The sequence below is a fragment of the Babylonia areolata genome, chromosome 29 (genome assembly GCF_041734735.1).
Source record: "Babylonia areolata isolate BAREFJ2019XMU chromosome 29, ASM4173473v1, whole genome shotgun sequence".
NCBI lineage: Eukaryota > Metazoa > Mollusca > Gastropoda > Neogastropoda > Buccinidae > Babylonia > Babylonia areolata.
The window spans coordinates 39,726,648-39,740,064 of record NC_134904.1 but is presented as its reverse complement, the minus strand read 5'-3'; the positions used below and the strand labels follow the sequence as shown (position 1 = coordinate 39,740,064).

General features: G+C 42.8%; 1 protein-coding gene across 1 annotated transcript in view; it reads left to right on the top strand.

Annotated features, from left to right (window-relative positions):
- The first annotated feature begins 7,003 nt into the window (after window positions 1-7,003).
- Window positions 7,004-13,417, top strand: part of LOC143275013 (carbonic anhydrase 1-like) — a 22,054-nt gene continuing 15,640 nt past the window's right edge. The window contains exon 1 of the mRNA XM_076579075.1: window positions 7,004-7,024. The gene's annotated coding sequence lies outside the window, so the exon portion shown is untranslated. The remainder of the gene's footprint in view (window positions 7,025-13,417) is intronic.

Genomic DNA, 13,417 nt, shown 5'->3' with positions numbered 1-13,417 from the left:
ATGATGCAGCATCTCTCTCTCTCTCTCTCTCTCTCTATATATATATAAAGATGCAGACCAAAAGAATCCTTTTAAAAGTCAAGTTCCATGAGGTAAAAACAAACAGCCAACGTGTCGAGCCACAAGCTCTTCCTCAGGCAAATGTTTAATGTTTCTTTACCATGACGCGAAATCAAAATGACGTCAGTAGGCGAGACGTCATCCCAGGTTTATGAGTGGCGTGTACCAATCTGTCTATGCCTGGAAGACCACTGCCATCACTCTATAGTGTAGAGGCCAGCTGGTGCGAGGGGTACCAAGGTTGATTACATGAAACGCTGGTACAGGCCCGTGGATTGGTTTCTGCCAGACATCAGCAGCGATCCAGTGTGCAAGACATCCAGTGTGCAAGACATGATGGAGACTCTTCAGTGGTCCCCCCTCAAAGAGCGAAGGAGAAAGGCAAGACTGGTTAACTTTTATAAGTTCCATAGCGGCAGTCTTATCATCAACACATGCCACAAGCCCTCTCAAAATCCTTCAGCATCCACGGGGACCCGAGGATCGCACCCAGCAGCATACCACCTCTCCAACTGCAGGACGATGTGCAGACAAAAATCTGTCTTTCCCCGAACCATAACAAACTGGAACAGCCTTCCTGCTGATATTGCCCTCAGCCCAACCCTGGAAGGCTTCAAATCCCGAATCTGATCACCACCACCACCACCACCCCCACCCCCATACCTCACCCCCTCACCCCCACCCCACCCTCCCCCCATCCCCTGGCCCAGCAACCTCTACCTCAGGAAACCTCAAAAACACGCAAACCCCCGTTATAGTCTACAGAATCTTCACAATGATGAAGGCGGCAGTCAAGGGAAAAAAGAAGAAGAAGAAGATCCACGCGTGCCAGTGGGCAAAAGAACGGGGCTGTTGAAATGGGTGCACACTGGGTCACTGTAGCCAAGGCGCACGGAACGCAGATGTTCAGTGAAGCGATCGTTCATGTATAAAAGTTTTGTATTCAACAGGTCTACATGTGCTACAGCGTACGGGCTACGGATTTGGTCGCACGCAGTAATGTCTTTTTGAGGAAACGTAACACAGGTTTACACTACACAGTTTTCACAAAGATCCGGGCAGATTTGAGCAAACAAACAAACAAAAAAAGCTGCCACATGAGGTTTAGGACGTTATGTCAGACGAAAATAAAGTGCGTATCATTTTTTTCTTCTTTTTAACCATGCAGAGTTCCTGTTTCAGTTTCTCAAAGAGGCGTCACTGCGTTCGGGCAAATAAGCCATTAGCATTACACCAGATCTGCATCTGCCTGACGAGTAGCATAACCCAACGCGCTTAGTCATGCCATGAGTGCATGCAAAATATATATATATATATGAGTACCAACCACAGTGGAGTTCTTCCACATAATTTTGCCAGTGCGTCAAGTGAGTGCTGTACACACAGGACTTGGGCCTTTATCGTCTCATCCGAATGACTAGACGCTTAGATTGATTTTCCAGTGAAACTTGGAAGAGAAAAGGCGAGAGCGGGAATCGAACCCAGACCCTCGCGAACACTGTATTGGCAGATATATAAGCGCCTTAACCATTCTGCCTCCTTCCTCATTCCACCGTACACATTATTATAACCACACAGAACTGAGCTGAACCAAATGACAGCTGGGTACATCCGCTTTCCTCTGTCCGTTCTGGACACAGTGTGCTGTGTGTTTCGAGTGCATGAACGCACCCTTTCCTTCAGCTACTTTCTGGAGCAAAAACAAATGCCGTGCCAATAGGTTGAACAAGAGAGAGAGAGTGTGTGTGTGTGATTAGGTGCATGGTTCGAACGTGATATAGCGGATCCGGGCTTTTTACAAGACCGGATATCAAACAAAACTGGAGGAGGAAGAGAGGAGACAAGGGAGGAAGAGGGGGAGGGCGAGGCGGTGGGGGATGGGGGAGGGAGAGAAAGGCAGGATGAAGGCGGGGGATGGGTGGCAAAGACATACTGGTAAGACAGGGGAAACACGGCAGACAAGTGTAAAGAGAGAAAGAGACAATACTAAGAGGCTGAGAGGGAGACAGGAGATAATGAAAGCGATAGAGAGACATGGAGAGAAGGATTACACACACACACACGCACGCACGCACGCGCACGCGTTTGCTTGCTTGCCAGTCGCTTTCTTGCGGCTTATAATTTCCGTATCTCTCGTCAACGTATGGTTTTGTAAGAGATGTATAGAGCAAAGCGACGCAAAAGATTATGTATTGGTTTATGTGTAATTACAAGACAGACATCTGTTATAAATTCTTTCATGTGACACTTCTCGAACGATCCGTTCTTTTCTCTCTCTCTCTCTCTCTCTCTCTCTCTCTCTCTCTGTGTGTGTGTGTGTGTGTGTGGTGTTCGTGTGTGTGTCTGTATGTCTGTGTATGTGTCTGTGTCTGTGTAGGGATATGTGTGCGTGTGTACGTGTTGCGAGAGTGCCTTTCATTTTTATCATTATTAAGAAAAATATTTTTAACACCTTCGTATATTTCAACCTCATGGTAGAGCCGGGAAAGGGTAAGTCAGCATACAGGTATGTATGGACTTGTCCGTACTCCATGCTTTCTTGAGGAAATTGAAATCGAAACAACGTTTCTCGACACAAGCTGGTCAGGTATCTGTGAACGCTACACCGATTTCCCATGAACAGTGGCACGCATAAAAAAAAGATTGACGGAGAAATTCCACGGTTACTCATTGCTCAATGTTCGTTCCCCCCCCCCATCTTATGTAGGTTACCCACCCTTTCGAGTGGTCACTCACGTTGGCCAGTGGCTTGACGGGTGCAAAAGCCGAGTGGTTAAAGCGGTGGACTTTCAATCTGATGGTCCCGAGTTCGAATCTGTGTGAAAATGGGCCCATAACATCTACTACAGTAATATCATTTCATATGCACAAAAATGCCGGTAAGATAGGTTCCTGAATCTAGGGTGTTAAAATAGGACCTTACCTAGATCTAAAATAAGTCAGAAAGGTATGTGGGTGCAGTATGGTTTACGACATTAGAAAAACAACAACATGGTGGTTAGTTTGTAATCTGTCCTGTGATAGATGGGCAACCAGTGCAGTTTCTGAAGAAGAGGAGATAACAACTGGTCTGGGTGCTCTAAATATTAGCCTTGCTACACAGTTCTGGAGTGCTTGTAGATTTGCCCGCTCGCATTTACCCTCAGGCACCCTTATTTCAACCGCTGAAAAAACAAAACGTTGGAAAAAAACAACAACAAGAAGTAGACGAAAGTTTTTCCAAGTGCAACCAATCGGAGAAAACCTTCAAAAACAGAAGAGCTACATTTGACGACCGCACAACCTGTTACCTATACATTACACACGTTGAGCTGGCCGCTTCGACTGGATCGATCGCAATTAGGCCTATCTACCCTTAAATGCTTTCAAAATGGGGCTAAAAAACCCAACAACCCCCCCCCCCCCACACACACACACACACAAAAACACACAAAAAACAACAACTGTAGCTTTTCTTTTATTGTCCATCGTAGCACATTTGAAAGTAATAGAGCTGGGTGCTCGTCAAAATCAAGTTTCATCTTACATGAACTGTTATCACATTAATAAAAGGTAAGCTGAAAATTTCGAAACATCTTATGCAGTGTCACACACAAAACGACGGCCCTTTTGGTTGGGGATTTTGAATATTCTACTCAGTCAATACTAATCTGCAAACTCGGCGCACAAAGCGATTGCCCTTCAATTCATCGCCGCTGGGCGAGGTTCTGGTGGCTTTGTACATCAGGTCTACGATCATGCCCAAGTTTTCTTACAGTCTCATGCTGTTAGGATATGTGGGCTACACAAAGACACACACACACTCACTGTATTCACAGTGTTGTGTAAATAAAAAATTCTTGAAAGGTATCCGAACTCCGTGGGAACATGATGCCCTAAAACAAACATGGATAACGCAACCACACACACACACACACACATACACAGACACGCACACACACACACACATACAAGCGCGCGCGCGCACTCATACACACACACACACACACATCCCTGTTCACAAGTGTAAACTTTTATTTGACCAGCTAAATTAACAACCTAACATGTTTCTGAAACTGTCGATCGTCGTTGAGTATTAGCATTCTCTTCCCCGTTGAATAATTCGAAGTCCGCTATTAGACGAATACTATTTACAACTGTTCCCACGGCTTAAAAGAGATAGAGAGAGAGAGATAGAGAGAGAAAAGGACGATTCACATCGCTCTTCTGTGTTGTTTGTCCAAGGTTATTGAATTACACCTTTAGGCGCAAATCCAAATCATGCCCAAAAGAAACATAAAGCTGTTTTACTTTGAACAATTTATATTCGTGCATATGTTTTAACACGTATGCACATGTGATTACGCATAGAAATAAAACACAATCAAACAGAGAGAGAGAGAGAGAGAGAGAGAGAGAGAGAGAGAGAGAGAGGGAGAGAGAGAGAGAGAGAATGAGAGAGAGAGAGAAGGAACTAATGAACGAATGGTTTATTCATATATAGCCCCTCATGAAGGGGTAATTGAACAGCAACAAAAGACAATAACATAAAAAAAACAAGAGAGGCAAGGCCTTCAAGACTCACTTGTGGCAAATTAGGTCCCCTAGCATTAATTACAGAGTAATTTCCCCTTTTTTATTATCTGCACCAAAACGTTTGCAAAATAAATAAAACTTCCATGCTTAGCAAAAGAAGTTCCTGTTTGAACAAAAAATGATACTAATGACTGCTCTTGTTGTTGGGTCAGAATATCAGATCAAAGTGCCAAGTTTAGAGAATACAAAAAATATAAATATAACAGTAAATGCAGTTTGCATATAATCAGGCTTCATTTATCATTATTTTTTTGTGCCCATCCCAGAGGTGCAATATTGTTTTAAACAAGATGACTGGAAAGAACTGAATTTTTCCTTTTTTTATGCTTAATTTGGTGTCAACTGACAAAGTATTTGCAGAGAAAATGTCAATGTTAAAGTTTACCACGGACACACACACACACAGACACACACACACACACACAGACAACCGAACACCGGGTTAAAACATAGACTCACTTTGTTTACACAAGTGAGTCACAAATTGCTGATAAATAAACAATGGAAATTAGACTATAAAATGAGTGTTTCTCTAAACCTGTAAGCCTTGTACAAAAACAAGAACAGATTACGTATAACATCAGGTCTTGTGCATGACATTAATAAACTCAACCTGAGAAAACTAGGACCTCTGTAATATTTAGAATAGATAGATTCAACTCTAACCTCATTAAGTTCTGGACAACAGAGAACAAAGGGAACAGAGAACAGAGAGAGACAGAGACAGATTGGGAGAGGGGGGGAGGGGGGCGTGGGGGGGGGGGGGAGGGTTATCAATTCTTTCAAACATTGACACACTCAGATGAAAATGCCCACGTTTGTACGACACTATTCAGGCCAACCGCGTTGACATGTTTGGTCAACATGACCATAACCAGTTCACTCCCTGCTCCACCCCTCTCCGTTTTGGGGGGTGGGGGGAAGGAGGAGTGGGGGGGGGGGATTAAAGACGGAGGAGGGAGGGGGTGGGGGTAATAGGTTTGAGCACCAGAGCGTCAGTTGCAAACCATGTATGTCATTTTTTGGTGTCATCCCGATTCGCCTATATCCGTTCCGTCTATTCCCTATTCAGAGGTGTGTGTGTGTGTATGTAACATTGATGTAATGTTCCGTCTATTCCCTATTCAGAGGTGTGTGTGTATGTAACATTGATGTAATGTTTTATGTCAACAAAAGCGTTTTTGTAAAGCACCTAGAGCAGGGGCTGGGGGTGGGGGGTGGGGGGGGGGATGAGAGGGGGAATCTTCACAGTCATACAAGTAATAGGTTGTAAGTCTTCCGGATTAAGCTGTATTTCCGGATCATCAACGGTTTATTTCGTTGAGGATCTGAATCCAACAGATCAAAATGGTTTGGTTTGAAGGCAGCCTGACCTCATTTTCTTGTTCGCAATTGAACGAAAAAGAAATACAAATTTTGGATAGAACAGTTACAGTAACACTAAAGACATCATCCATGTGTTTACCGCATATTTTATTGTGGATACTGAATTTACCGGAATGAACATGAAAGAGAAATTGAATGGACCGCGTTGTGTCAGCCCCAGTGTCGGATGCGCGGATCTAGAGAAAACGGCTACATGTTGCTTGAGGCGATGGCAACGTCTCCTTTACCGCGGACCCAAGATTACATGAGTTAAACGGCGTTATCACCTCGAATACCGAAGCTGTTTATGACGCAAAAGAAAAATATGTTAAGATACTAATTTTTGAACGTCATTGGTAGGTCCGCTTTAGCGCAGTAAGTTATACTTTTATCATTCTCGAACTGAATGTGGTTGGTTTTTAACTTGCTAGCATACTCTTTTTTTTCTTTTCCCTGAAGATTTATATCATTAAATACATAACACATTTTCACTTAATTCATTTATTTATTATTATTTTTTTTTTAATTACTGGATAAAGTGTGTATCACAATTGAGTCTTGGAGGTCTTGCCTCTTGTGTGTTTTTTTATGAGATGGAAAAACGCATTTACGCATGGCTTTCATATACTGAAAGTTCGATTTTTATTATCACTTTGCGTATTATCAAGCTTGTGCAACCCTGATTTCGTAAAGGTGGGAACTTCTTTGATTTTATCAAGTTGAGCAAACAGCGTTTTAAATTCCCTCATGCAAGCCACCCCAGCTCCGCCATTAAATTTTTGTTTTTCATTTTTTTTCATTTTTTTTTTTACCCAAGAAAAGATACTGGGGCCATCAACGACCTTCCCGCACCCTCAGCCCCCCTCTCTCCTCAACGCTCTCCACTCGTAGCACGTGACAGGGTCGTGCATGTACCTTATGTGTCTTCTCGCCGCGAGCGTCTCTTGCGCATGTGCCTGTTTGATTACAGATTAAAAGTAGCAGACGTCGAGCAGTCGGGACACAGAGACACGCAACACATTAGGTTTGACTTCTGCACACTTTCAGATATTTAACACTGAACGGAAAGCAGAAGCCACTTCAGGCCTGTTTTATTTTTGTTTTTAAAACTTAACAGTCGTGTGCTGTTTTTGTAGAAAAGAGGAGTTTAAGTCACAGCAAACCAAAGTGTTTATTGATAAGAAAAGAAATGAAATTTGGATATTTCACGATGAGCTGTTCATTCTCAAGTGTTTGCCTTCTCATAACTCTGTCTCATGTCGGAAAAGTGATGGGTAAGTGAATGATGATAATCATAATAATGATAATCAGTAATCTAATATATATTCAATTAACGACTTAATAATTATTGGTGTTTTCTCTGGTGAATCTGTTGTGTAAACGTAGGTTTTAAAAGCAAATCGAATTATCTCCCGTTATGTTTATTTCTTGTTTTGTTTCCATCTGGCTTGTTCTTTTTTGTTGTTTCACAATATCATATTACACTGTGTGAAAATCGCAGAACAGACTGATTTGTGCTCTAAGAACGTAGTTTTTTCTTGCTTTTTTTTTCATTGAAGAAAGACACGCGTAGAGCAATAGGGGAAAAAAGCGATACAATGTGTTCCGTGATCTTGCATGCAACTCGGGCCATGCAAAAGAAGAAGAAGAAAAAGAAAGAAAGAAGCAACGTTTTTGAATATCCGTTGCCACCCACTGTGTGTATGCACGCCCGCCCATTCACGAGATTTCACTGGTCTTATTCAGTAATCTCGGTTGCGCTTTCATCTGTTCGTTCGTTTTTGAACTTACGTTATTTTGCAAATTCTCTGTTCATTGCAATTTATCTAGGCCTGTTTGACACATTCGGCGGCAGTTGGAGATTGTGTCTGTCTTTGGAGAGAGTATCAGTATCAGTAGCTCAAGGAGGCGTCACTGCGTTCGGATAAATCCATATACGCTACACCACATCTGCCAAGCAGATGCCTGACCAGCAGTGTAACACAACGCGCTTACTCAGGCCTTGAGAAAAAAAAAGAAAAAGAAAAAAAAATAGATAAAAAAAACAAAAACAAAACAAACAAACAAAATAGATAAATAAATAAACAAAAAAAAAAAAAAAAAAAAGATAAAAAAAAAAAAGATAAATACATAAAAAAGAACTACTACTACTAATAATAATATTTATAAGGCGCAAGAGAGAGAATCAATCAGTTAATCAGTCAAACAAGCTATCTATCTATTGTGGTATACAAAATTGCATATATGTACTATCTCATGTGAGGCGCTTTGAGCTCATCATATGGAGAGTTTGCGCCATATAAGTACATTATTATTATTATTATTATTATTGTTGTTGTTGTTGTTTTTATAATCATCATCCATCTATCTATACAATAATGAACACAAGGACATATTCGGCGGCAGCTGGAGAGAGAGAGAGAATAAGGAAAACAAAAAGCGCAACAATTATCATGACATAAAACCAGCAAATCAGTGCTAAGAATGCAGGTTATGTGTGTGTGTGTGTGTGTGTGTGTGTGTGTGTGTGTGTGTGTGTGTGAAGGGTATTCCCAACAACTCAATGATTCAGAATTCTTTCTTTCAAAATGAAAAGCAGCCAACAGTTGCAGTGAACAGTAGCACCATTGTATGAGCGATCGTTGACTGCACACTTGACTTGCATTTTCAATGGTGGGAGCATGTCCATGTTTCCACAGCTCTATGGAGAGAACGGTGAGAAAAAATATAAAAGTCTTCATCAGCTGATCATTTTCTGTCAGAAGAATTTTTCTGGAAGTCAACGTCAGTGGTGCGGAAGGGTAGTTTACGTTTTTTTTTTTTTGTTTTTTTTTTTTGTTTTTTTTTTACAGCTATCAGTGTCTTAATTTTTTCACAGCACTAATTGACACACGATGTGTTCATACACAGCAGGTAGCAGACATGTTTCGTCGAAGCTCGAGTCCATAGGAACCCGTTCATACAGTTCAAACTCATCAAGATCTTGCAGGGTCGTGTGTGTGTGTGTGTGTGTGTGTGTGTGTGTGTGACTACGTGTGTCTGTGTCTGTAGTTTTTATTGATTCATCAATAGTTTTATTTTTTCGTTGTTACAGCTGTCGACAAACTATCGACATATGATTTACATAAGCACCCCAACCTTCTCCCAACCCTGCAGAACCCACATTCTCTGTTACCCCCAGTACCCGCACCCCTGCACCTGCCTGCATCTGGCGTTGACTGATTTTCCCATTGTGTAATGATCACAATTTTATGTCGTATCAGCACAAGCACTTTGCCATTTGTGACGGCGAAGGATTGCGTAAGGGCAACCTGAGTTAGTTGTGACGGCCCCGCGCATTAGGATGACTTGTGCGTGCAGTCATATCAGGCATACAGTTCGCTGTCCCCCCCCCCCTCCACCACCCCCCACAGAGAGAATACAAATGGTCCATAATTGCAGTCTTAGAAGGGTGTCCTTTTCCAATATTTGCAAAGTTGTTTTCATATAACGGAAGGGTTGTTGTATCCTGCACTTGTTTTTCCCTACTGTAATACCTATGTTGTAGGATCTCTCTCTCTCTCTCTGTATATATATATATATATATATATATATATACATATTTATATTCATACAAAGCGCATCAAACGTTTAGCTTTTTTTCGATGTTTTGTGTGTGTTTACAAAATTCTGAGCTAGAACACAGGCAGGTATAATGTCTTGACCTGTTATTAGCCTCCCCGCAATGCACCGTGGAGGTTGAGAGAAGTGCATTCCAATGCGGATGGGGTCTGCATGCATGCAAATAAACGCAGCGATCAGATAACAGCTCGGACTTTGTCCCTCAAAGCATGGTCCTTCAAGATATGGTGGTGATGGTGGTGGTAGTTGGGAGAGGAGGTGGGGGGCTGGATTATGTGTATTCTCTCGTTTTTTCGGTGATAGTCTTTCGGGAAGTCCTGTCGTATATGAACTGTCAAATCGTCGCATCCGGTTTTCCTGCCCCAGTGTGAACAGGATATAGAGATTTTCGGCTCGATGTTTAGGACCCCCCCCCCCCCCCCCCCCCTCTCTCTCTCTATCTCATTTGTTGTCCGTTTTAGCTTTCTTGTCTTTCTGTCCTTCCCGTCTGTTTTTTTTTTTTCTTTCTTCTCTTTCTGCCTTTCTTGCGTCGTGTCTTTTGCCTGTCATCAACATCAGTAGTGTCTGTCTCTTGTATTCTCTACAGCTGACCACAGCTCAGTGTTATCAAGCATTCAGAGTAACTCACGAATAAGCTGATGCTATTCTTTTGGACGTATTTCTTCGTTAAGGAGAATGATTCTTCGACCTGAAGAAAAGCTCTGGTTTTTGTTGTTGTTTTTTTCTTAATTGTTCGATCTTTTTGGTATCTCTTTTCTACCTGCACCCCGCACTCCCGGCCTCTCCGCACTCACTTCTTTACCCTACTTTCTCTTCACGACGAATGATCATGACTAACACGATAGCCCCCTCCCCGTTTTTTTTTCTTTTCTTTCTTTCTTAATTCTTTTTTTTTTCTCGCAAGTTTCCTCCAGGATACTGATTGAAAATGGGAGCCCATTGTTCACGTTTTATACGTGCATGTATTTTTATTACGACCCCCCCCCCCCCCACTCCCCTTGCCCACTCCTAGACACACACATCGCGTGTTTAATAAAGCGGTTGTTTCCGGTTCGAATGTGGACGATTCTGTGCGCTCGCTCGCCGCGCTCTCTCTTGTGGTATGTGTGTGTGTGTGTGTGTGTGGTGTAGTTTTTCATGGAATTTACGTCTTTTCACGAAGAGTAAGAGTGATAGTAGACGAATGTGGTACGTGTGCGTTCGTCAGAGAGAGAGAGAGAGAGAGAGAGAGCGGGAGAGAGAGAGTAGATGAATGTGATACTTGTGTGTGTGTGGGAGGGGGTGGGGGAGAGAGAGAGAGAGCGAGAGAGCGTGCGTGATGTGAAGCCAGTGAAGGTTTTCAAGACCCTAAGCTTTTAACAACAATATCGAAATATAATGGGTAAGCCCAATTCCCGGCGCCCGTAACCAGTTCAACACCCATAAATCCCGAGCGTGCAGGAATTACCGGACGACCTGACACTGTTTAAACCCGCACAAAACTCGACTCTAATCGATACGTAAAAGCCGCACGTGTCCAATCCCCTTCATCCCCGCCACACTGACTGACAGATAAACGAACGAGCGTTTTGACAGCTCTCCACCTCTAAACAAGCCTTAACGAGGGGTTATACAGGCTCAACCAAGTGTGGCTGAAGAGCGCCGGAACCACAGGTCATTGAAACGACCTCGGCAAGAGGCTCAGCCCTTGACGTTTTAAGATGGGCGATGAGGACAGACGCTGGAGTGAAGTTCAAACAGGGTTGGAAGGAACGATAACTCATGTCACGGGGTCAAGGGAACGGTGGAAGAGGGTAGGTGTGGTTGGAGGTGAGGGAGGGTGAGGGGTAGGAGGTGGAGGCTGACAGATCAAGGTCGTCGAAATTCCCAACGGTCCCACCAGTGAAGATTTCTTTCAGCATTCGTGAGTTACATACACCACCCACGTTAACTCGTGTTCAAGAGTGGGCTTTTACGTGCATGACAATTTTTAACCCGCCAAACAGGCAGCCATACTCCGATTTTGAGGCATGAGCATGCTGGGTATGTTCATTTTCATAACCAATCAGTCGAACATTGACATGAGTTACGGGATTTTTAATGTGCGTATTTGATCTTCTGCATGTGTATACACGAGAAGAGAATTAAAGCACTAGCATGTCTGCTTTTATGTTGACTTGGGAGATAGGAAAAATCCACCAGATGCCGATACCGGGATCGAACCCAGGACCCTTAGATTGAAAGTCCAACGCTATATCCACTCAGCTATTGTGCACGACGACAAGTCGGACAGAGTTGACATATGATTTCAAAACGTGTGTTTGTCGGGGCTTCGTAAAACTGAGTATAACACAACCGTGCAGTCTACATGTGTGAGCACTTTCAACAAGATAGTTCAATGGTACTGAGTGTTCAGCACAGAGCAGTTCGTCGTTATCTTGTGTTTGTCCTCCAACCTCCAGCTCGGCTTTCACAGTTAGGAGGGTGGATGGGTGTTGCCGGTAGTACAGAAGTGGGGGGAGGAGGGGGTGTGGGGCGGGGGCGTGGGGGTGTGGGGGGTCGAGGGGGGTTGGTCATAAGTGTAATGTCAACTGCAACCGTTCAGAATTGGATGATAATGGAAGGTAAGTCCTAAAAAACAACAACAACAACAACAAAAAAACACAAAAAAACAAAGCACTTCCCACTCCCCCATCCCGCCCCCCCAAAACAAACACACCAAAAAACATGCTTAACTGTGACATAAGCAGTTGTTGAAGTGCCACTGCTACAATTCGATCCTCGGAATGGTTAGGGCGGAAATAACGCTGCAGCCGTGTTTAGTCACGACCATGACATTTGAAGGAGCAACGAAGAACAATCAAAAGTAAATATCATTACAATCGACAAAGATATTAAATAAAGTCGAATGCAAAGACCCGGGCAAGGTTGCTCTCTTATTGAATCGAATTTACACATCCGGTTTTGCGATTCGCTTTTGCTCAAACATACACCAAACTTGCAGCACCTGTGGGAAGTGCTGCGCATCCAGAATCGGCCTCTTCTCCCATATGAGGACACACACCGTGGAGAACTATATTCGAACTGTGGAGAACTATATTCGAAACAACGATAGATGCTACTGTGTCCCTGAAACAAACACCAACCAGTACCGATATTCATACTTCCCAAAGACAATAATTGAGTGGAACCATCTAGACGATACCATCGTCCACAAAAAGTCAGTGGATAGCTTCAAATCGGCTCTGGCAAAAGCCAGAAGCCAGTAACACCAACGTGCTGCGCACCCCCACCGTCGCGTCTATGCCAGTAAATGGATGTAGCGACGTATTGATCCAGATCCAGATGCCTGTCGGCACTTTGTAGTTGTGATTGTCCATACTCCTTTATTTGAGGTTGTCTTTGTGATAAGATAAGTTTGTCAGTCATGGTAAAACAATTAACAGAAAGTCAGCCAGCTGACCCACACTAACACGTCCAATGAAACGGCAAATTTGTAACGTTAAATCCAACGTAAGACGTATGTTTGTTTTTTTTCAGCAACAATCGCAAAAACGCGTCAAATCCTTATTAAGACGTCACACAAATTGTGCGTCACATAAAACATTGTAAAACATTACCTGACACTTTGTATATTGCCCATCACTTACAAAAGCTTTACAAATAATACAAAACTTTGGTGCGGATTATTAATAAAATTATTCAAAAAGTTGTTTATATAATTACTGCCCGTTTATCATTTGTTTGTGAAATCGCAGTTATTATTAAAAAAAAAAAAGAAAAAAAGAAGAAGAAGAATGATAGGCCCATTTAATAT